Source organism: Mirounga angustirostris, unplaced genomic scaffold (assembly GCF_029215605.1).
Source record: "Mirounga angustirostris isolate CCGP_5_RB_7025 unplaced genomic scaffold, mMirAng1.0.hap1 SCAF_4, whole genome shotgun sequence".
NCBI classification, from domain to species: Eukaryota; Metazoa; Chordata; class Mammalia; order Carnivora; family Phocidae; genus Mirounga; species Mirounga angustirostris.
Window position 1 is genome coordinate 103,940,929 of NW_026991712.1, and position 21,642 is coordinate 103,962,570.

General features: G+C 36.0%; 1 long non-coding RNA gene across 6 annotated transcripts in view; it reads left to right on the top strand.

Annotated features, from left to right (window-relative positions):
* The window catches only part of LOC129046446 (uncharacterized), a 231,958-nt gene that overhangs the window by 114,972 nt on the left and 95,344 nt on the right, over positions 1 to 21,642 (top strand). For 3 of the 6 annotated variants that reach the window (XR_008507754.2, XR_010410811.1, XR_010410810.1), the window contains exon 4: positions 7,300 to 7,455. The exons of the other annotated variants lie outside the window; for them this stretch is intronic. This is a non-coding gene — a long non-coding RNA (uncharacterized LOC129046446). The remainder of the gene's footprint in view (positions 1 to 7,299; positions 7,456 to 21,642) is intronic. 6 annotated transcript variants of the gene reach the window in all.

Sequence of the window (21,642 nt, forward strand, 5' to 3'; positions counted from 1 at the left end):
GATGATGGTGGTGTGTGGTCAAGTTTGGGAGCCACTGGCTATAAGAATAAACTGAGTAAGATTGAAAACAAAATATATGAAAGGCCAGATAGACTTGATGATACTATTTGTAGGGCAATAAAACCTTAATGGGGGGGTAGAAGGAAAATAAAGCCACTATCACATGTGCCATGTAAACTAACTTTAGATAAGTCGTTGCCAAATAATAATTCATAAATTTGTAGTACATTGAATTTATCAAATTGCTTTTAGGTATCTTACCCTTTGGGTTTCATAATAACGTTCTGAGTTAGATAACACAAAATGTCATCCCCAATTTATGAGTAAGAAACCTCAAGTTTATTAGTATGCTTAGTGAAATAAGTCAGACAAAGAAAGCCAAATACCATATGATTTCTCTTATAGGTGGAATCTACAAACAAACAAACAAACAAAACAATAAAAAAACCATACTCATGTGTATGAGTATACACAAGCAAGCTTATAGATACAGAGAACAGATTGATGCTTGCCAGAGGCAGGGGTGGGGAATCGGAGGAATGCGTGAACTATTTTGTTTTTAGTTTAAATAAATTGAGTAAAAAATATATTCCTCACTTAAAAAAAAAAAAGCTCAAGATTTTGTCAAAGTTCACCCAGTTAGAGATAGTATTAGAACTTAACCTTCTTTCTCTGGGGCTCCTTATAACATGACATGCTACAATAAGACCCTTAAAAAGGGGAACTGATTAAAATTTGCACTTTTTTTTTTATCATTCTACAACAGTATTTCCAATTTTGGTTATTACTCTTAAGTCACATATTGAAATGCATTGGAGGAAAGACCTTTACTTGTTAGAACTTTTATGATTTGCATGGTGTGATGTAAGAAAATTAATCTCCTAGATCCACTACATTTAAAGTTTATTTATTGTATTGTTGAGGTATCTTTTTATTGTAAAAATTTATAATGAAGTAAAGATATTTCAATGAAAAAGGTGCAATTGTTTTATAGAGTGTCTAATGAAAATTAATTGTTCTCTCATTCCCTCTATATTCCCCACCTCCACTATTTGAGATAACTATTTTAAACTCCTTTAGCTATTTCTTTTGATATTTATTTGCCCATGGCAAAATAAGATGTTTAACTTGCTTTAAAAATTAAATTATTGGTTTTAGATGTTGTAAAGAAAAACTCTATTGTTTTCATTTACATGACATATAATACTCTCTGAATACTACTTCACTTCTGTCACTAGATGTGTGGGTTTTCCATGTATCAAGCAGTTCTATGATACCAGCTGGATGTCCTGCATTTTACTCATTTACTTAATTCTGAGATCATCTACCTGGAGATGGTATTAGATCCCATAGGCTAAGGGTTTAGTTCTACAAGACTGTCCACCCCCTCCCCCACTCCAGATGCCAATCACAAATCCAGGTTTTCACCTGAGCCTCTGACTAGCTGTAGATCAGAGATTCCCATGTACCCTTCTCAGGTTCGATTAATTTGCTAGCGCAGCTGACAGAACTCAGGAGAACATTTTTTTTTAAAGATTTTATTTATTTAATTGACAGAGAGGGGGAGAGAGCGAGGGAAAGCACAAGCTGTGGAAGTAGCAGAGGGAGAGGAAGAAGCAGGCTCCCCACTGAGCAGAGAGCCCCACACAGGGCTCGATCCCAGGACCCTGAGATCATGACCTGAGCCGAAGGCAGATGCTTAACCAACTGAGCCACCCAGGCACCCCTCAGTAGAACATTTTACTTTAGATTATGTTTATCATTAAAGGATAGAACTCAGGAACAGCCAGACGGAATGGATGTAAAAGGCAAGGTATATGGAAAGGGATGCAGAGGTTCATGGCCTCTCTAGGTGTGCTTCCACCGGTTCACCAACCCAGAAGCTCTCTGGAGCCAGTCCTTTAGGATTTTTATGGAGGCTTCATTACATAGGCACGATTGATTAAATCATTGGCTACTGGTGACTGATTCAACCTCCAGCCCTCACTCATCCCCAGTCTCTAATGGTGGCAGTGGGGCTAAAAGTTCCACCATTCTAATTTTGGTTGGTTCCCCTGGTAACCAACCCCTGTCCTTGGGTTATCTAGAGGCTTTCCAAAAATCACCGCTTTAGCAAAAACTCAGCTGTGGTTTAAAGAGGCTTGTTTAAGTAAGAAAAGACACTTTTTATGGCTCTCATCAATTAGGAAATTCCAAGAGTTTTAGGAATTCTGTGCCAGGAACAAGGATGAAGACCAAGTATATATTTTTATTATAAATCAGTATCACCGATGTTATCTGTTTTCTAACAAAGAATATAGGGATTTAGCTTTCTTACATTACCTACCTCCACTTTGTATTTTCCCTCCTATTCTCTCAAAGATATATTTTGGAGATAAGTAAATTTTAGTTAAGTCAGTATTCAGGATTGATATGAGTATTCCTGTGTACATATCATTCACTCTTTCACTCAGTGAATAGTTATTGTATGCTTATAATGTTCCATAAAATTTTCTAGATACTAAAGGTACATCTTTAACAGAACAGACAAAAATCTGTGCTTTTATTGAGGCCGTGTTTTAGAGAAGACAGAAAAAAATAAACATGATAAATGAATAAATTATATGGTAAATTTGCAGAAGGCAAGTACTAAAGGAAAAAAATAGAGCCAGTTAATAGGAATTGGTTGTTGAGAATGCCTTGCAATTTTAAATGGAGATAGGCAGATAGACTTTGAGAAGATGACATGTAGCAAATACTTTCAGGAGGTGAGGAGTGGGCCATCCAGAGAGCTAAGGGGTAGACACTCCTGAACAAGGGAATAGTCAGGGCAAAGGCTCTGAGGTGGAAGTGTGACTGGGTGTTCAATAAAAACAGTGTTGTGGGACAAGAAGAGTGAGAGGAGGTAGCAAGAAGTTGAGTTTAGAGTTTCAGCAAGAGGGCCACATTGTGTTGGGCTCTGTAGACCATTATGGGGGTTTTGGCATTTACTTTGAGAGAAGTGGAAAGCCTGGGAGGATTTTGAGATATGGATTGATATGTTCTTTTTTTTAATTCTTTTTTTTTTTTTAAGATTTTATTTATTCACTTCAGAGAGAGAGAGAGACAGAGAGCATAGCATGGGGAGCAGCAGGCAGAGGGAGAAGCCGACTCCCCGCCGAGCTGGGAGCCCGACATGGAACTCGATCCCAGGACCTGGAGATCATGACTTGAGCCGAAGGCAGATGCTTAACCATGTGAACCACCCAGGCGCCCTTGGATTGATATGTTCTGATTTATGTGTTAATTGGGACTGTTCTAGCTGTTCTGTTAACAGATTGTAGGAAGCATTGTTTGAAAGCAGGGAGACTAGTTAGGATGTTATTGTAAGAATCCATGCAAGAGATGAAAATGGCTTGGACCAGGATGCAGTTGGGATTTTGAGAAATGCCGATATTATGGATACATTTTGAGGGAGAGTTAAACCTACTACAATTAATCCATATAATACATTCACATATCTTTTCTTAAGCACTTTTGTTTTGATAATTGCAGCTTTTGTGTTAGATCTTGATTTTCTGTATACCCATAAAAAATCCATGAAAAGCTTTCTAACTTAAGTGTGAATTTTCCCCCTCCCCCATAACTGAAACATCAGGTATTCTATTTGATCCGCTTTTGGAGAGGGACTGGTGAAGGTATCCTTCTTGTACCTCTCTGTCTTCTTGTTCCAATTAGATTGGGTGATACCTAGGCTTCTATTATTATCCTGGAATTTTTCCTTCACCATCAGCTTTTGGTTCTTTCACAGTTTGGGATTTGTTTTGTTTTGTTTTGGTACTGTTAAAAAACAAAATTCAACTGAGTAAATTTAAAGATCACATTGGCTTTATTCAGTGATTCATGAATTGGGCAGCATCCCATTTAGCAAATAGAAAGGAGCTCCAAAGAGCTGAACAAAATGGGAGGCTTTTATAGGCAGAAGTGGAGAAGGAGATAATGGATTACCTCATTTTTCTTGGGGGAACGGAAGAAGTCTATCAGGCAGATTAACTCATTAGTACTGACCAGGAAATTCCAGATTTACTGATTTAAAATTACATTCCCAGGAGAGGTTGAAATTGCAATTCGGTTAGGTATTAAGTCCTGGTTAGCTGACATGCAACTTAGCACAAGTGACTCCATTTGGGGCCTGTTCTGTCTCTCTTTCTCTCCCTCTCTCTTAACAGTACCATGGCTTTATCTTTCTTTATTTTCTTTGTCAGTTGTGCATCTCTTCCAAGAAAGAATACATGGGTGATAAATTTTTGAGATTTTGCCTGGTCTGAACATGTTCTTGTTACAAGCTCACGAGTCTTGATATTTTTGACTGGTTAATCTAGGTAGGTGTGATGGTTAATTTTATGTACCAACTGAGGTAGGCTGTGGTACCCAGTTGTTTGGTCAAACATAAGTCTAGATGTTATTGTGAATTGTTTTTTAGATGCGGTTAACATTTAAATCAATAGACTTTGAGTAAAGCAAATTACCTTCCCTAATACTCTCATCCAATCACTTGAAGGTCTTAAGAGCAAAGACTGAGTTTCTCCTATGAGGAAGGAATTCTCCTCAAGACTGCAACATAGAAACCCTCCCTGAGTTTCCAACCTGCTGCCCTATAGAATTAGGATTCAAGACTGCAACATCAACTTCTAACTGAATTTTCAGCTTGCCAGCTTGTCCTACAGATTTTGGACTTGCCAGTCCCCAAAATTGTGTGAGCCCATTCATAATGAAATTTTTAGTCTCTAAAAGTATGTTTTCCTCCAAATTCTCCTTTTCTAAAAAAACATTTTTCTTAATCCATGGATACTACAGCTTCTATTATTTTTTGTGGATATTAAATTTTAGTTGTACTTAAGCTTTATTCTTCCCTTCATTGTTGTTATTTCCTAAGTTCCTTTATTTTCTTACAGTTTTAGTCTCTGTCATATTAGACACTACCTGTCCATATTTACAGGTAGGGCACTAATAAGCTTATTGAAAATGGTGTGTGTGTGTGTGTTCAGAGAAGAGCTTATTGAGTGGTGAGCTTTGCTGTAAAATGATTGAGCAGGGACCTATATCTTTCGTTGAGAAAGACTTTATGTCAGTATTTGAAAATATTTCTCTTGGGTCAATTTCCCCAAAAAAGAATTTTTAATGTCCTAGTGTGGCAGTGGGGGCTATATAGAAAAAGGATGTTGGGGACTCACTGTCCAATGGTAGATTTTCACTAACTCCTCCTGGTTTTAGTAGAGGCCACCAGCCCTCATCAGTGCCTATTCTCTCAAGTTTAAATTATCACTTGTTCAATCTCATTACTCTGAGAGGTTTTTTAGGAGGTGGGAGCTTATCCACAATTTTGTGTGTGTGTGTGTATGTGTGTGTATGGGGAGGGGTACTCAGTTATACTGAGTGGGGTAGCTGATTGAGAGTTCTATTTTTTTTTTTTTACAGATTTTCTGCCTGTCATCCCCTTACATTCAATTAGACCTGAAATTCTGCTTTCAAGACTGTGCTCCAGCCCTTTCCTCAACCCCATCCTTATAGGCAGACACTTAGTTTTTGGCTTTGTTGAGTTTGTTTAAATAGTTATTCCTCATTCCTGTATTGTCCAATGTACAAAACATTGTTTCTTGTGTCCTCTCTTGTTTTAAAGTCAGAATGTGTGTTTAATTGCCATGTTTTACCAACATTGAATATCTTTCCAAAAGACAAAATAACCATCATTAACTCATCTATCACAGAGTGATAGTTGATTTTCTTAATACCAATAGCGGTTTAACAACAATGGATATTAGATGGAGATTGCATATTTGACTATTTGTTACTATCCACCATGATATTGTGAGCTATGTATTGGGTAAATTAATATAATTGCAGTGCATAAGAATAACTAATTTATACTTAATCCTTTAAAATTATTATTAAATTTGAGTTAAAACACAAGGATGAAGACTTCAAGAAAAAGGGACATTAAATTATGAATATTTTTAAAGGTTGACTAGGTATTGTCATCCAATAAAACCACACATACAATTAAAATCTGTCATAGCAAAAATGAAAACCTTATCTTCTTTTTTTATACTTTTGTTATATATTTTATTTCTTGATCATTCTTATTCTCCTGGTTTCTTTATTGGAAACAACTTAACAATGAATGTTTTCAGTACACGTTTAGACCTCAGCTTTATAAGGATAACTATGTAAAGCCTGAATTTTCCATGAGTTTTATATATTTAAAATATGGTTCATTTAAAATTTTAATTTCTTAGAAATTACTATGTCTAGGTTTATGCTTTCATGGAATTGCATCTATATCACCAGCATAAAATTAATATTAACTATTAGAAATTGATTACTTCCTAAGTTTAGGATAAATTTAGGAAACCAAATCTTCTTGTCCATATTTTATTAATGCTGTTTGCTGAAACTAAGAAGTAGACAAATGAAGCATTCATTAATGTAATATCTTTTTAAAGCGTCAAGGGTATAAGACAAATCAATTTTGATTTTATATGTCAGTGGACCAACATAATAGATGAATTGGGCCATTTGTTTACTTTTGGTGTCATTAAAAAGGTGCAGACTGGACCTATGGTCCTACAACATTCTAAATATAGGCGGTCTTTTGTAATAAATTATGGATAAAGTTACAATGAAGTTGGTCATTGCAATGAAGGTACTAATACTACACACATACTAACTAGGAGGGGAAACTTATTTTGCCAAGTTTAAAACCAAATATAACCCCCCCAGAATTTGATATCCTGCTGGATGAATTTGTTATTGCCAACTAATAGAAAATTTCTACTTTTAGAGTGGAATGTTTGATGTCTATTTAGTGCTTTGAAACAGCAATTTATTTAAATATTAAAATAAAAAATTATATACCTGATTAAAATTTTTAAATGTTCAGGAATATGTATAGAAATTCAAGTTGTTAAAATAAAAAGACACTGGATAATAGCCAGTGTTTTAAATACATAAATTGATTGATTGATTGATTGACAGAGAGAACTAGTATTATGTATGGTAAAGAAGCAAGCGAATGAAGCTATGATCTTATTTCACTTACTCCTAGGAAGTCCACAACTATTTCTACCTAACTAGATCTTTAAAATAAGCATACATGAGTATTGACTATTATCTGCAAATATTTATTGTAACACTTGAATAGAACTGTAGGTTAGCATGATGTATTTATTATTAGTGAATTGTATGTAGTATGGCATAATTTAATTAGAACTTAAAGTATGTATACCTAAAAGATTTTCCCATATTGCTATTTATTTATTTTTTTTTAATTTTATTTGACAGAGAGAGACACAGCAAGAGAGGGAACACAAGCAGGGGGAGTGGGAGAGGGAGAAGCAGGCTTCCCGCCGAGCAGGAGGCCCGATGTGGGACTCGATCCCAGGACCCTGGGATCATGACCTGAGCCGAAGGCAGACGCTTAACGACTGAGCCACCCAGGTGCCCCTCCATATTGCTATTTCTAATTTAACTTACTACTGACAAGAACGGTTCCTGTAAGGATTAAGTGAGATACTGTATTTGAAAAGTTTAACACACTCAGCCTAACATATTATAATCACTTAATTAATGCTAACTAATTTTTCTTAACTAAAAATCCAAACATGAAAAAGGTATACATGGCAAGGGTTAGGAAAGAGTACAACTAACTCAGATTTGATTCAATGTATATTTATTGTTCATCTAATTTATGACATGCAACATGTTAAAATCTAAGATATGTTAAAAAAAAGACTATATGGTTCTTGCCTTCAGGCCCATGTTTTGTTGTTGTTGTTGTTGTTGTTGTTTTAAGTAGGCTCTTCATCCAAGGTGAGGCTTGAACTCCTGACCCTGAGATCAAGTATCAAATACTCTATGACTGAGCCAGACAGGCACCCCATGTTTCTTGCCTTCAAAGATTTCATTTCCATGGACACATTTTAATGAATAAAGAGAGTTCTGTGAGTTGAGTTCTAATGCAGTGATGTACAAGATCATATAACAACACTGAGCATGGAGCATCTACTTGTGACTGGGAAGACCAGGTAGATTTTATAAGGAAAAGACAGTTAATTGGAGGTTTGAAGATTTCTGCCTGAATTCTCCAGACCCTGTAAGATATGATTTAGAGCACCCTAATGAATTCCAATTCCACAAACAGTCAGTTTTGAGTCCAATATATCTGTGGTTAAGTTTATTGTTGATATTGGGTATCCTGAACCCCAAATGGATAGTTTGTACATACTGAGGTGTTGAGAGGTGATGGGTAAAGGAGTGCACTATTTAATTACACAATAGCAATGCCCTTAAGGGGTGCCATTAACCTAAGATAGTATTTATTCCAGTTTTTTAGCATGGGGGTTATAGATCTGTCATGAGGCAGTGGAGGGATACTTTTTATAAGTTCACAAAGAAAGAGAAAATATTATTTCATGGTACTTCATGCATTGGCTTCCCTATTATATTGTGTTTCCTAAACCTTGATGTTTATTTAGAGCATATTTTGAAATGAGTTGAAAAAAGAAGGTACAGGTTGACATCCATGGATTTTTACATTTATGTATTTGGTTTTTAAGCAAATTTGTTCTAAAAATCCTTTACCGCTAGCTGGGGAATTGTAAATTGATTTAATTAGTGCAAACGATAATGCTAATGTGCGGGTAAGTCATTTACTTGTGAGTGAGAAGACTAGCCAACAACTGAGCATCTGTATTTTAACAATGCCTTTCTGATTTCTATTTTCATGAAATAATAAGGAAAAAAATGATTCAGGTGCATGTGTGTGTGTACATGAGGGAGAGAGAAAGAAAAAGAAAAAGGAGACCGAATGTGAAAGGAAAAAACCTTCCAAAGAAAATAAGTATTATCACTTTCTTATATCTCTTTACTTTATTTTTAGGTCATTGACTTTTTCTTATCATAAAAAGTCCCTATATATTCTGGAGACTAGTTCTTTATTAATTATGTATGTTGTAAATCTTTTCTATTCATCATACTTTCCTTTCTAAATCTCTTTTGTCGAGCAGATGTTCTTAAATTTACTGTCATCTACTTTATCAACATTTTGCTTTAACGCTAGTGCTTTTACCTCATTTAAGAAATCCTTCCTTACCCTGAGATCATGAAGATAGTCTCTTTTATTATCTTTGAAAAGTTTTATAATTTTGCCTTTTTAAGGTCATTAACTTCCCTGGAATTGATTTTTGTATGTGGTATGAAGTCACCATTCAAGAATCTTCTGGTAAAAAAAAAAAAAAAAGAATCTTCGGGCTAATTGGCTGTTTGGGTATATTGGTCCAAGACAATACTTGGGCCTGTTGCTGTCCTGGAAATCTCTGCCACATAGTCACAGAACCCAGAATCATTCCCATTGGTATTTAGGCCAGAGTGGACAACTTTCACCAGGCGGCATTAAACTACAGGCAGGACCTGGACAGACATAGATTGAATAGTCAGATTTCAGGAACTCCCAGCAGGAACACCCTGGTTTTTTCCTTGTAATAATGTAACCTCTGATTTTACAAAGCTGAATTTTCAGACTGTTTTAATGGTGTTATGACAGGCTTTTACTATATTTTTAGAGTTTTGCGTCTACGTTTTTTTGATGAGATTAGTTTATGATTTTTCTTTTTCCATACTGTTCTTGTCATTTGTTGGTATTAAGATTTTTCTATAATAATAATGATGATGATGATGATAAACCCTTACAAAGTGCTTAATATGTGCCAGACTCTTATGAAAGCACTTTATATGCACTAACTCAATCTTTACGGTCACTTTATGAGGTGGGTTGCATTATTATTTCCATTTTATAAATGACAATAGTGATCCATAATCAGTTAAGTAACTTGCCAAGACAGGGATAGAAAACAATACAGCCTGCCTGGCATTGCTTATGAAAGATTACACTTGTGTCTTCCTTTTATGTTTGGTAGGGTACAACTCTTAAGGTCTCATTTCTTTGTGAGCCTGTTCACTATAGATTCAATGTATGCACTGATCAAAGAACTGCTAGTTGTTTCTTTTTCTTTTTGGACATTTTCTAGAAATGAACGTTTCAAATTTTTAAAATGTTTTTAATTTACATAATTTTATAATCGTTTCAATTTTTTAAAATTTTTGCTTATTTTTAAAAAGATATTTATATATTTGAGGGGCGCCTGAGTGGCTCAGTCATTAAGGGTCTACCTTTGGCTCAGGTCATGCTCCCAGGGTCCTGGGATGGAGCCACACATCAGCCTCCCTGATCGGCGGAAAGCCTGCTTCTTCCTCTCCCACTCCCCCTGCTTGTGTTCCCTCTCTCGCTGTCTCTCTCTCTGTCAAATAAATAAAATCTTAAAAAATAAATATATTTATATATTTGAGAGAGAGAGAGAGAGAGCACAAAGTGGGGAGGGGAGAGGGACATCCCTGCTGAATGTAGAGATGGATGTGGACTCAATCCCACATTGACCTGAGCCATAGGCAGATGGTTAACCAACTGAGCCATCAAGTCACCCCAATCTTTTCAATTCTCATACCATTTGTAGTTAAGTGCCCACTCTCATTCATAATGTGTTAATTTGTACCATCTCTCATTTCTGTGATGAAATTTTTATATGTAGCCTATTTGTTATTAATTTTTCCATTGACACATGAGTTTTTTTAAATATGCTTATAAGTTTCCAAATATAGTATAATTTTTCCCTTTGATTATTAGCTTAAAACTTTACTACCTTGTGAAAAGAGATTATGGATCTTAAAATTTGTCTAAAGTTTCTTCCTTGCCAGATTGTCATCAAGTTTGTAACTTTCCTTGAATATTAAAAAAATAGTGTTTTCTCCAACTGTTGGGTGCAGGGATCTGTTTTTATCCACTATTTAAAACTTGTTTATGCAATTTTGAGATCTTTTCTGTCTTTTTTCCTGTTGAATATACCAATTATGAGAAGAGATATGTTAAAATCTGTCACTGTGACATTGGATTAATCTGTTTCTGCTAATAGTTCTGTCAAGTTTTGTCCTTATATATTTTGTGGATATGTTATCTGGTATATTCAAGTTTGTAATTTTTGCTTTACCCTGGAAAGTTGATATTTTTATTGTGATGGAGTTTTCCATTATATCCATAGCAATGCTTTTTGCCAGGAAGTTCATTTGTCTGATATTATAGCTGTGCCACCTTCACTTTTATTAATATGAACCTAGCATATCTTTTTATCAGTTCTTTACTTTCAAGCATTCTGTGACCCTATGTTTTAGTTGTAGGTTTCACTGACAGGCTATATTGGATTTAGTTTTATAATTTTTTAATCCACTGTGATAAATGTTGACTTAGTTGTAACATCTTGTCCATTTTACATTTGCTATAATCAATAATATTTTAAAATTTATTTCTACCATTTTATTTCATCCTTTTTATTTTCCCCAACTTTCTTTTCTTTCACTGTCCTTTCTTGCTTATTTTGAATTAATTTCTCTCTTTCCATATTGTTTGCTTGAATAAATGGTAATAAGATCTCTTTGGGAATGGACTGGAGGAATCATTAGAATATATTTGCATGGTATTTAAGAGTCCTTCCTCATGGGTACCTGGTGTCTCCAGGATTCTGGGTCTGAGAAGTGGTTCAAATTCAGAAATTGGGCAAGGGATGATCATTCTACTGGAGAAGTTTCCACAGGCTCATGATCATTTATCCTTATTTTTCTTTTGATTATGAAAACTGAGCAATACCCTTTTTGGCTAGTTATCTGTCTTGTCTCTAAGAACTTTTGATTTCCATTCAGACCTTTCTGCTATTTATAATAAATATGATATTTTTGATAAATATGCTCACCTTGCTTCTGCCCTTCAGTCAGTATCACCTGGACTCTATTCATTCAGGATCTTATCATCATTATTTCAGTGTTTCAGATCTATAAGAAACCTGGCTATAAATTATAGCTACTACTGAGCTTCTCAACAATGCTGATGCCTTTTTACCTTTTACCATGTCAATAAGTGGAGCTTTCTCATGGAACATATGGTTGGTGAGTTTCTTTCTTTCCTTCTTTCTTTTTTTTTATTATTATGTTATGTTAATCACCATACATTACATCATTAGTTTTGGTGTAATGTTCCATGATTCATTGTTTGCGTATAACACCCAGTGCTCCATGCAGAACGTGCCCTCTTTGATACCTATCACCAGGCTAAGCCATCCTCCCATCCCCCTCCCCTCTAGAACCCTTAGTTTGTTTTTCAGAGTCCATAGTCTCTCATGGTTCGTCTCCCCCTCCGATTTCTCCCCCTTCATTCTTCCCCTCCCACTATCTTCTTCTTCTTCTTCTTTTTTTTTAACATATAATATATTATTTGTTTCAGAGGTACAGGTCTGTTATTCAACAGTCTTACACAATTCACAGTGCTCACCATAGCACACACCCTCCCCAGTGTCTATCACCTAGCCACCCCATCCACCCCACCACCACTCCAGCAACACTCTCTTCAACAAGTGGTGTTGGGAAAATTGAACAGCCACATGCAGAAGAATGAAACTGGACCATTTCCTTACACCACACACAAAAATAGACTCCAAATGGTTGAAAGAACTAAATGTGAGACAGGAGTCCATCAAAATCCTAAAGGAGAACACAGGCAGCAACCTCTTCGATCTCAGCCACAGCAACTTCTCCTAGAAACATTGCCAAAGGCAAGGGAAGCAAGGGCAAAAATGAACTATTGGGACTTCATCAAGATAAAAAGCTTTTGCACAACACAGGAAACAGTCAACAAAACCAAAAGACAACCGACAGAATGGGAGAAGATATTTGCAAATGACATACCAGATAAAGGGCTAGTATCCAAAATCTTTAAAGAACTTATCAAGCTCAACACCCAAAGAACAACTAATCCAATCAAGAAATGGGCAAAAGACATGAACAGACATTTTCCAAAGAAGACATCCAAATGGCCAACAGACACATGAAAAAGTGTTCAACATCACTGGGTGTCAGGGAAATCCAAATCTTTCTTTTTAAATTTTTTTTTAAATTTTTTAAATTTATTTATTTGAGAGAGAGAGAGCACAAGTGGGCTGAAGGGCAGAGGAAGAAGCAGACTCTCCACTGAGCAGGGAGCCTGATATGGGACTCGATCCTGGGACTCTGGGATCATGACCTGAGCCGAAGGCAGATGCTTAACCAACTGAGCCACCTAGGTGTCCTGGTTGGTGAATTTCTAATCATGTGCATTTTATCCACTCTAGCCTGCCTACTTCTTTGAGACTTTTGGTCCCTTCCTCCACAATCTGCTATTGTAGTTCCAGCATTTCTACCTCACTTAGTGTAAGTCATAACTTTTTCTAAGCTTCCCAGAGCCATCTAAACAGTGTGTTAGAATAATCTCCCAGGGTTCTTGCCCAGGTGTTTTATCCTGCATCTCTGGAAATTTCTCCCATTTCAAAAAACTATGTTTTATTCAACTTTACATTTTGCCTTTGATCCGGCACCCTCAGTATCCATTATAAACATTTTCTTATTGTTCCTTTCCTCCCTTAGCAAGCCCAGCACTTCCCCAGCTGGGTGACCTGTCCGATATTATTGATCTAATGGGAAAAGGAGAGGTGGACACAGATGTTCCTGTGGGTACATCTTATTTTTCAAGACAAAATTTTCTGTATCATCTTTAACATGGGATGTATCAATACAATTAATACAATCCAAATATCAGTGTCCTAGACATCTCTCCAATCTCAGACCTGACTTCGGTACAACAGACTGGCTTGACAACGCAAACTTCTCTTGAACACCACTACCCTTATAATAATTAAGGTTTAGGCCTTATCCACAGCATTTTTCTGTACTCCTAAGACAGAAAATAAGAGACTCTTTATGTGATGTAAAGAAGGCTCTCACTCCACACTTTGTCTTCAACTAGTGATTAATAACCCTTAGCCTTAGACAATAAAAGACTTTCACTAGTGCATCAATATTACCCAGCAATATTCATCAGATTCTATAGTACTTATACTTACTTCTTCTGAACCTCTCAAACACCTGCTAAAAACTGCTAATGTGGCCCTTCCTTTGGTGTCCCATCCCAGTTCCTCACTGGCAAAACAATATAGCATAACAGCAGCGATCACTTGTCCTTTTTCTATAAGTGATGGTGTCTTCATTGCCAGTTGGCCAGTAGTGATCCAACTACAAACCCATTTTAGGGTCTGCTTCCTAGGATCACTTTATATCAATTGTCTTACATTTTGTTTCTCAGGATACAGGCTCTGAATTAGATATTGAGTATGAGATGTTTTGAAGTATGATTTGAGTTATGTATTGCTATATAATGACAACGACAACAAAAATATAATGGCTTAAAATAACCACTTTTATTGTATTTCAAAATCATGTGGGTCAGGAATGTGGGCACAGCTTGGCTAAGTGATTCTTCTGCTTCATATAGGGTTTATAGTAGTCAGTTGCAGCTATATTCGCTTGGCAGCTGGACTGGTCTGCAGATCACTCACATGCCTGATGCCTTAGAAGAGATTACTATAAGGCTATATTTAGCCTGGCTCTTCTCTTTAGTCATATACTCTCAGAATCTAGGCATAAACTGACATAGTGTCCCTTACATTGTAGTCTGTTGATCAAAGTTGTCATAGGACAACTGTTTCAAGAGGAAAAAACCTTATCTCTTGGAAGAAGAGTGTCAAAGAATTTGTGGCCATCTTCAATCTGTCACAAATATTCTTAGGAACAAGCCATATTAGGGAACAGGAGAAGTAGGATGGGGAGGGAAAGGGGAAACTGAAATACAGTTACAACAGATGCCTCAGCCAATCCCATGAGGGGTTCTGGAGCTGGAATGACCATTTGAATTTGACCTGAATTGTGGCAAGGAGGTCAAGTTTATGTGTGGTTCTATTGGGTCAATCATTTGATATGGACTATCTTTGGGGTGGGGAGGCATGTAACTTTGGTTTAGGGAGTTACCTTTTGGTCTAAGCAATTCTCAGAGATAAATTAAGTTATAAGACATTATCAGTCAACACTCCTGCCGACTGAGTGCCTCTCTCATGAAAGGATAATCTGGGTGGTGCATCACAGCATTCATTACACATGTCAAGAAATAAATTGAGGCTATAAACAATAATAACACTGAAAATTAAAATACTGATATGAAGGAAAGAGTTGATTAAGTACATTTTATTAAATACAATAATGCATACATTTTATTAAAAAGATAAAGATATTAAAGAAAAGGTGTTTCAGTAAAGTATAATTAGTGTCTCTGAAGGAAGAACCCAATCAATGGAACAGAATGATTTCTAAAATATATATCAAGAAGAAATTAGGGAAAAAATTATTCTGAAGATGAAAATAACACATGGCATGCAAGACAAATTTTTCAGAGGATGCTGAATACAAAGACATATTCTTTTTAAACTATTATATTCAGAAGTAAAACTGGAGTTCTTTACTTCCAGTAAATGGGGACTTGAACTGTGTCCCATCTTCCTCTAATATATCTTATAAAAGCAGTAAGGCAAATTAAAACAAAAACAAACAAACAAAACCTGCAATTTCTTCTTACATTGAAACCAGAAAACATATATACCCCATATATTTTTTTTAAGTGTAAAAACTGCTAAAAGCAACTAAGATTGGCACAAAACTGAATGGATTGAAAGGCGCCACAAGGCACATGGTAAGAGGAATAGCAATAGTCCGGAAGCAAAAGACTTCAGGAAAGGCCTAAATGAAATAAGATCTATGGGATCTGGGAAGGACAAAGTAGAAACTGAAAAGATAAATAGGTGCATGAAAGCTTTGTATAGAATATGTATAGAATGACGGATAAGTGATGAAGTGTCTTAGAAAATACCAATAAAACTACACTCCCTAAAGGAACCACCTGCAATTACTGGACAAGGAAAATCTAGTTTGTTCCATAGTAAGAAGTAAAATTCGAGCTGGCCCAGCATTGACACACAGCTAATAGAAGAGATAAAAAGGGAAAGACTTACCCAAAAAGCACATCACAAAATGAGAAAGAACAGATGAAAGTTCTGCCCAAATATTTCATCATTAACTAAAAAATAAAATGAGAAAAATGAAATAATCACTTTTACAAGAGAAGACCTCAAAGTACAAACACAAGGTTTTTGGGAAAATATGGTGAGAAAATAGAAGGAAATGAAATGTACTTCAGTAGAACTCAGGAAAATGTACGAAGAACAATAAAAAACATCACAGAAATATAAGACAAAACTGGAGAACAAGGCAGCATAAACATGGAGAATAACACAGGAAGAGATCTGGAGTATAGAATGAGAAAAGCGACCAAAATAAAAGAGAAATGTAGAGGACTTAAAAAGGATTAAAGGGAATAGTTAGATACACAAGAAAGGCAAAGGAGATCAAATGTGCATAATTGGAGTTTACTAAGAAAAAAGCCAAAATAATGGAACAGAATATAGAAACATATAATTCAAGAAAACATTCCTGAAATTAAAGAAGGCTCAGATCTACATTTTTGAAAGGACATGTCATATGCCAGGACAATTTGAACCAGAATGGTCAATAATGAACATTTGATAAAGTATTGGTCCTTAAAGAAATAATCCTTTGCAACGCTAAGCAAAGATGCCAAGTCACTTAGAAGAGAAAAAACAAATCAACCGGATTTCATGTTTTCCTTAGCAGTATTCAGCATCAGAAGACAATGGAGCAATATTTGTATGATAGGCAAGGGAAGTGTAAGCCAAAGATTATATGTCCAGCCAAGTTGTGCTGCAAGTGAAAATTCAACAAATTGTTTTGAACACCAAGCACTCGGGGATTGGTATTCCCAAAAGTCCTTGTTAAGGAAACTCCCTGTAGGTGAACATCAATCAGAGGGTGCCTGGAAAGGAATGGCAAAGTCATGAACTTTGAATTTATTTTATTTAGAACCAACACAAACTAAATATAAATGTTTTATGCTATAAGAATGAGAAAATGTTAACCACTTAAAGAGAAAGAAGATAAAATATAGAGCAAGTCTGTTACCACATCTGAAGTATCTGGGAATCAAAGAATATCATTTCAAATTTACAGAATTAAGTAATAGGTAAATAAGCATATTGAATCAAAATGTCATTACTGTGACTGTCTATATTTGGAAATTATTTCCAAGATTCCTCTTCATTCTATGGTACCTGGTTAAAGTCCAGGAACTCCTGGAAGGTCTAGAGTGCAGATGGGAAGAAGCCATTTATTTTGGAAGGTTCTAGGGGTCAGACATGATAATGGTCAAATTCAGCCATATATGGCAGTCCTCAGCTTGTGCTTGTTTTCCTCCTGTGCTCTGAGTCATGGTGTTTTCTAACCCCGTGGCTTCCGGACCACTGCTGGCCCAACGCTCACCACCAGGGCCATCCCTGTACACATGCAGTGACAGCAATGCAACAAAAGAAGCAGTGTCCTTTGACCTCTGCAAAAAACCCCATTGTTTGTAGACAGATGAGCATGGCTTCTTGTAGCTTATCACGAGTTCAGACTATTTCATTTATGCCAATACTTAAGGCAGCTGTGATTGCTGACTTTCTCTCTGATTCTCCAATTCTCTCTTTCCAGATGCTGTCTTCCCCAGCTACTCCCACACTGGTGTAAATTCTAATTCCTAAATTAAACCTTTTACTGACATCATGCTAATAATGGTTTGGTTTATGACTGATTCAAAAATTGAGCTAAGCAAGGTAATTTTATTGACTGTAAGAATAAACCAGGAAAGGGCACCTGGGTGGCTCAGTTGGTTGGGCGACTGCCTTCGGCTCAGGTCATGATCCTGGGGTCCCGGGATCGAGTCCCGCGTCGGGCTCCCTGCTCGGCGGGGGGTCTGCTTCTCCCTCTGACCCTCCTCCCTCTCATGCTCTCTGTCTCTCATTGTCTCTCTCCCAAATAAAAAAAAAAAAAAAAAAAAAAAAAAAAAAAAGAATAAACCAGGAAAATACAAATTTAAAGGAAAAAAGTAAGAGTTGTGATCTTAATATCAAACAAATGGAATTCAGACCCCAAAGTGTTAAACTACATGAGGAAGGGAAATTCCTTATGCTAAAGGTCTCTATCTATAATCAAAATACAAATTTATGAATGTATATGCATTAAAATGGCACAATAGCAAAGTTAACTAATGGTACTCATACTGACATCTTGACCTATTTTTTTATTTCAGTGGCAGTGCTTATGGTATTTTCCCATTAAGTACGATGGTGGATTCGGATGAGAGATATGCTGTTTTCATTTTAAGGCATCATTAATCTATTACTAATTTATTGTTTTTTATTTTATTTTATTTTATTTATTTGCTTTTTGTTCATTTTATTTTTAAAAACACAAATGATTATTGAATTTTGTCAAATGCCTCATTAACATCTATGGAGGTAATATGACTTTCCTCCTTGGAGTTATCACTGTAATTAATATTGATCCATCTGTACATCTCTGGACTAAATCCACAGGGTCATGATTTTAATGTGATGCTAGATTATTTTTGTGAGTATTTTAGTGTGGAATTTTGCATTAATGCTCATGACTATATTTGGGGTATTTTTGTTGAAGTTTCTTTTAAATGTTGAGATTGTTTTTATGCTTATTTCATAAAGTATTTTTGGATTATAGAAATACTTTGAAATTAAAAACATTGTAGTATCTAGTCTTTAACATTTTGAAACTGGATCTTTTGCTTTTTGGAAATGAAAATCTTTTCATTTATGTTAATCATTTTATGTTTCTTTCTCTTGGATTTATTTTATTTTTCTAGAAAATTACAAATTTCATCCATACTTTCAAATTTATAATAGGAATATAAAAGAATACTGGCATGAACAAGTTGACTCAGTTCTAGCTCAGATTGAAGACCTTAAACTTTGAAGAAGCACAAATATCATGGATACGTGATTTTTCTGTAGTACTGTTGATTTATACAGGTAGAAGTTTAGAGGAAGAGAAGTTTACGTTGGTAAAGTTTGGAGGTCTTTTTTTTTTAAAGATTTTATTTACTTATTTGAGAGAGAGAGAGAGAGAGCAAATGGGGGCGGGGTAGAGAGAGAGAATATCCACCAGACTCCCACTGACCTCAGAGCCCAGGGTTTGATCTCATGTGAGGCTCGATCTCAGGACCCAGGAGATCAGGACCTGAGCCGAAACCAAGAGTTGGACACTTAACCGACTGAGCTACCCAGGCGCACCAAGTTTGGAATTTTTAATTGAGACCTTGCATGTAGAAATTAAGAGAAATCAATACATTCTTATTGAACACTTCTTTATTACCAAGAAGGACAATTGAAAAGAGAGAAGACATAAAACATGGTGATTACTCTGAAGGCACTTGCAGCCCAATTGTGAATGCCTTCAGGATTTAATCCCCCAAAGGCTATAATGAACTATTCAAGGTAACTATAACTAAATGCTAAAGGAGTTAATTCATACTTCTCAACCTTTATAACATTTCAGAGACTGAAGGGATTACTTAAGGCTGAGGTAATCAGAGGTTTAAAGAGGGAAGTTAATCCTACATGAAGGAGAAGACTCTAGGTATGAATACAAGAATAAATGTGCCTTTTGTGACAGTAGACAGGTAGGATATAATAACTAGTCTGTTAGTATTTGTTGAATGAATAAATATGTGACATTACATAAGATAGGGGAAAAAAGAAGGAAGGAAGCAGGGAAGAAATGGTTAAAAAGTCAAATATCATAAACAGATCATAAAATGACTGCAAAGCACCCATTGGATTTCCCAGCTAGGGATTGTTGATCATGGAGACAGTCATTTCAATGGATTACAACCAGATTTTAGTGAGTTGAAAGTGTATGTGCTGAGATGAAAAGTAGAGAGTAAAGGAGAATAGAAATAAAAAACAGGTTTTTGTCTGTTTGTATTTGGTTTTGTTTTGCTTTTTGTTAATGTGAAAGAAACAGAGCACATTTGTAGACTACAAGGAGGGATTTAGATGAGGGAAGAGATTTCATGACATGAAGACAGTAGTAGGTCATGATGAAGACTGCAGAGATAGACCTTGGACAGAAGCAGGGAAACCTCCTCTGAAAATGGAGTAAATAGAAGGGATGGCTGCAGTTAAATCTCATAATGGAATATCAGAAAATTGATGAAATTCTACTTAAGTGGTCTTAATTTTATTTTACAAACGGGAAATGGAGACATTTGTGAAGGAGGGAAGAAAGTAGTGCTATATTAGAATAATGAAGTTTGGACTGGACTACAAAGAAAATAGGAGTGAAGAAGTCAGTTCTAGCTCAGTTTGAAGACATATTTTTTGGGGATGCACAGTTTTGCTGTAGTGATTTTTATGCACTGAGTTAGGTATACACTGAAGGAAGGTTTAGAGTTTTTAAATGAGTATATAGATGTATATTGAAAGACTAACTGAGGGGCACCTGGGTGGCTCAGTGGGTTAAGCGTCTGCCTTTGGCTCAGGTCATGATCCCAGAATCATGGGACGGAGCCCCACTGGGCTCCCTGCTCAGCAGGGAGTCTGCTTCTCCCTCTGCCCCTCCCCCTTACTCATGTGTGCTCTCTCTTTCTCTTAAATAAATAAATAAAATCTTAAAAAGAAAAAAAGAAAGACTAACTGAAGCAGTGAAATTGGAGAAAAAGACCTAGAAAATAATAGAGACACAGAGAAAGGAAGTATTGTAAGAAATTGGTGTATTAATCTCAAGATTTCAGAGGTTTAGTTTTATAGAAGATAACAAGATTTTTGCAGGAAGTGATTGAAATGTAGTACAAGTAAAGGTCACTGAAATAGTGAGGTCAACAAACTGAGGATAAAGGCCACATGGTATAGAGGAAAAAGGTCACAGATTCTGACATCTATCTCTTAAGCTACGTGACCTTGGGAAAATTACTTCATTTGAGTGGCCCTCAGTTTCCTAATAAGTGGAATTAAAGTGCTACTATAAACATTAATGAAAAAGCATGTATTAAAGAGCCTAGCAAAACCCAGCATGGAAACGTTGTGTTATAACATCATTCTTTTTTTGTTGTAGTTGTTGTTGTTTTTTGTTGTTGTTGTTTTACATTATTCTTTTTGTTGCTGTTATCATTTTTACTTTTGTCACAGTTAAATAGGTCAAGGACTTGGGGGTTATCAGATTTTGAGTACAGAGGAATCAAGTGTGAAAGTTGTCAGTGAATATAAGGAGTTGATAACAAGAAGAAAGAAAATGGTAATTACGATTGCTAGAGATGACGTCATTGGATAGCTTGGAACAAAAAAAGCCTTATTTTTATGCTCTGGGGAAATCAGAAATAAAATTTTATTTTTACTTTTTTAAAAAATATTTTATTTATTTATTTGACAGAGACAGAGATAGCGAGAGCAGGAACACAAGCAGCGGGAGTGGGAGAGGGAGAGCAGGCTTCCCCTCCAGAAGGGAGCCCGATGTGGGACTCGATCCCAGGACCCTGGGATCATGACCTGAGCCAAAGGCAGACGCTTAATGACTGAGCCACCCAGGCACCCTATTTTTACTTTTTTAAAAGATTTATTTATTTATTTATTGAGAGAGAGAGGGGAAAAAAAAAAGCACGAGTGAGGAGAGAGGCAGAGGGAGGGAAAGAATCCCAAGCAGGCTCCACACCCAGTGCAGAGCCCAGGGCTCAATCTCATGACCCTG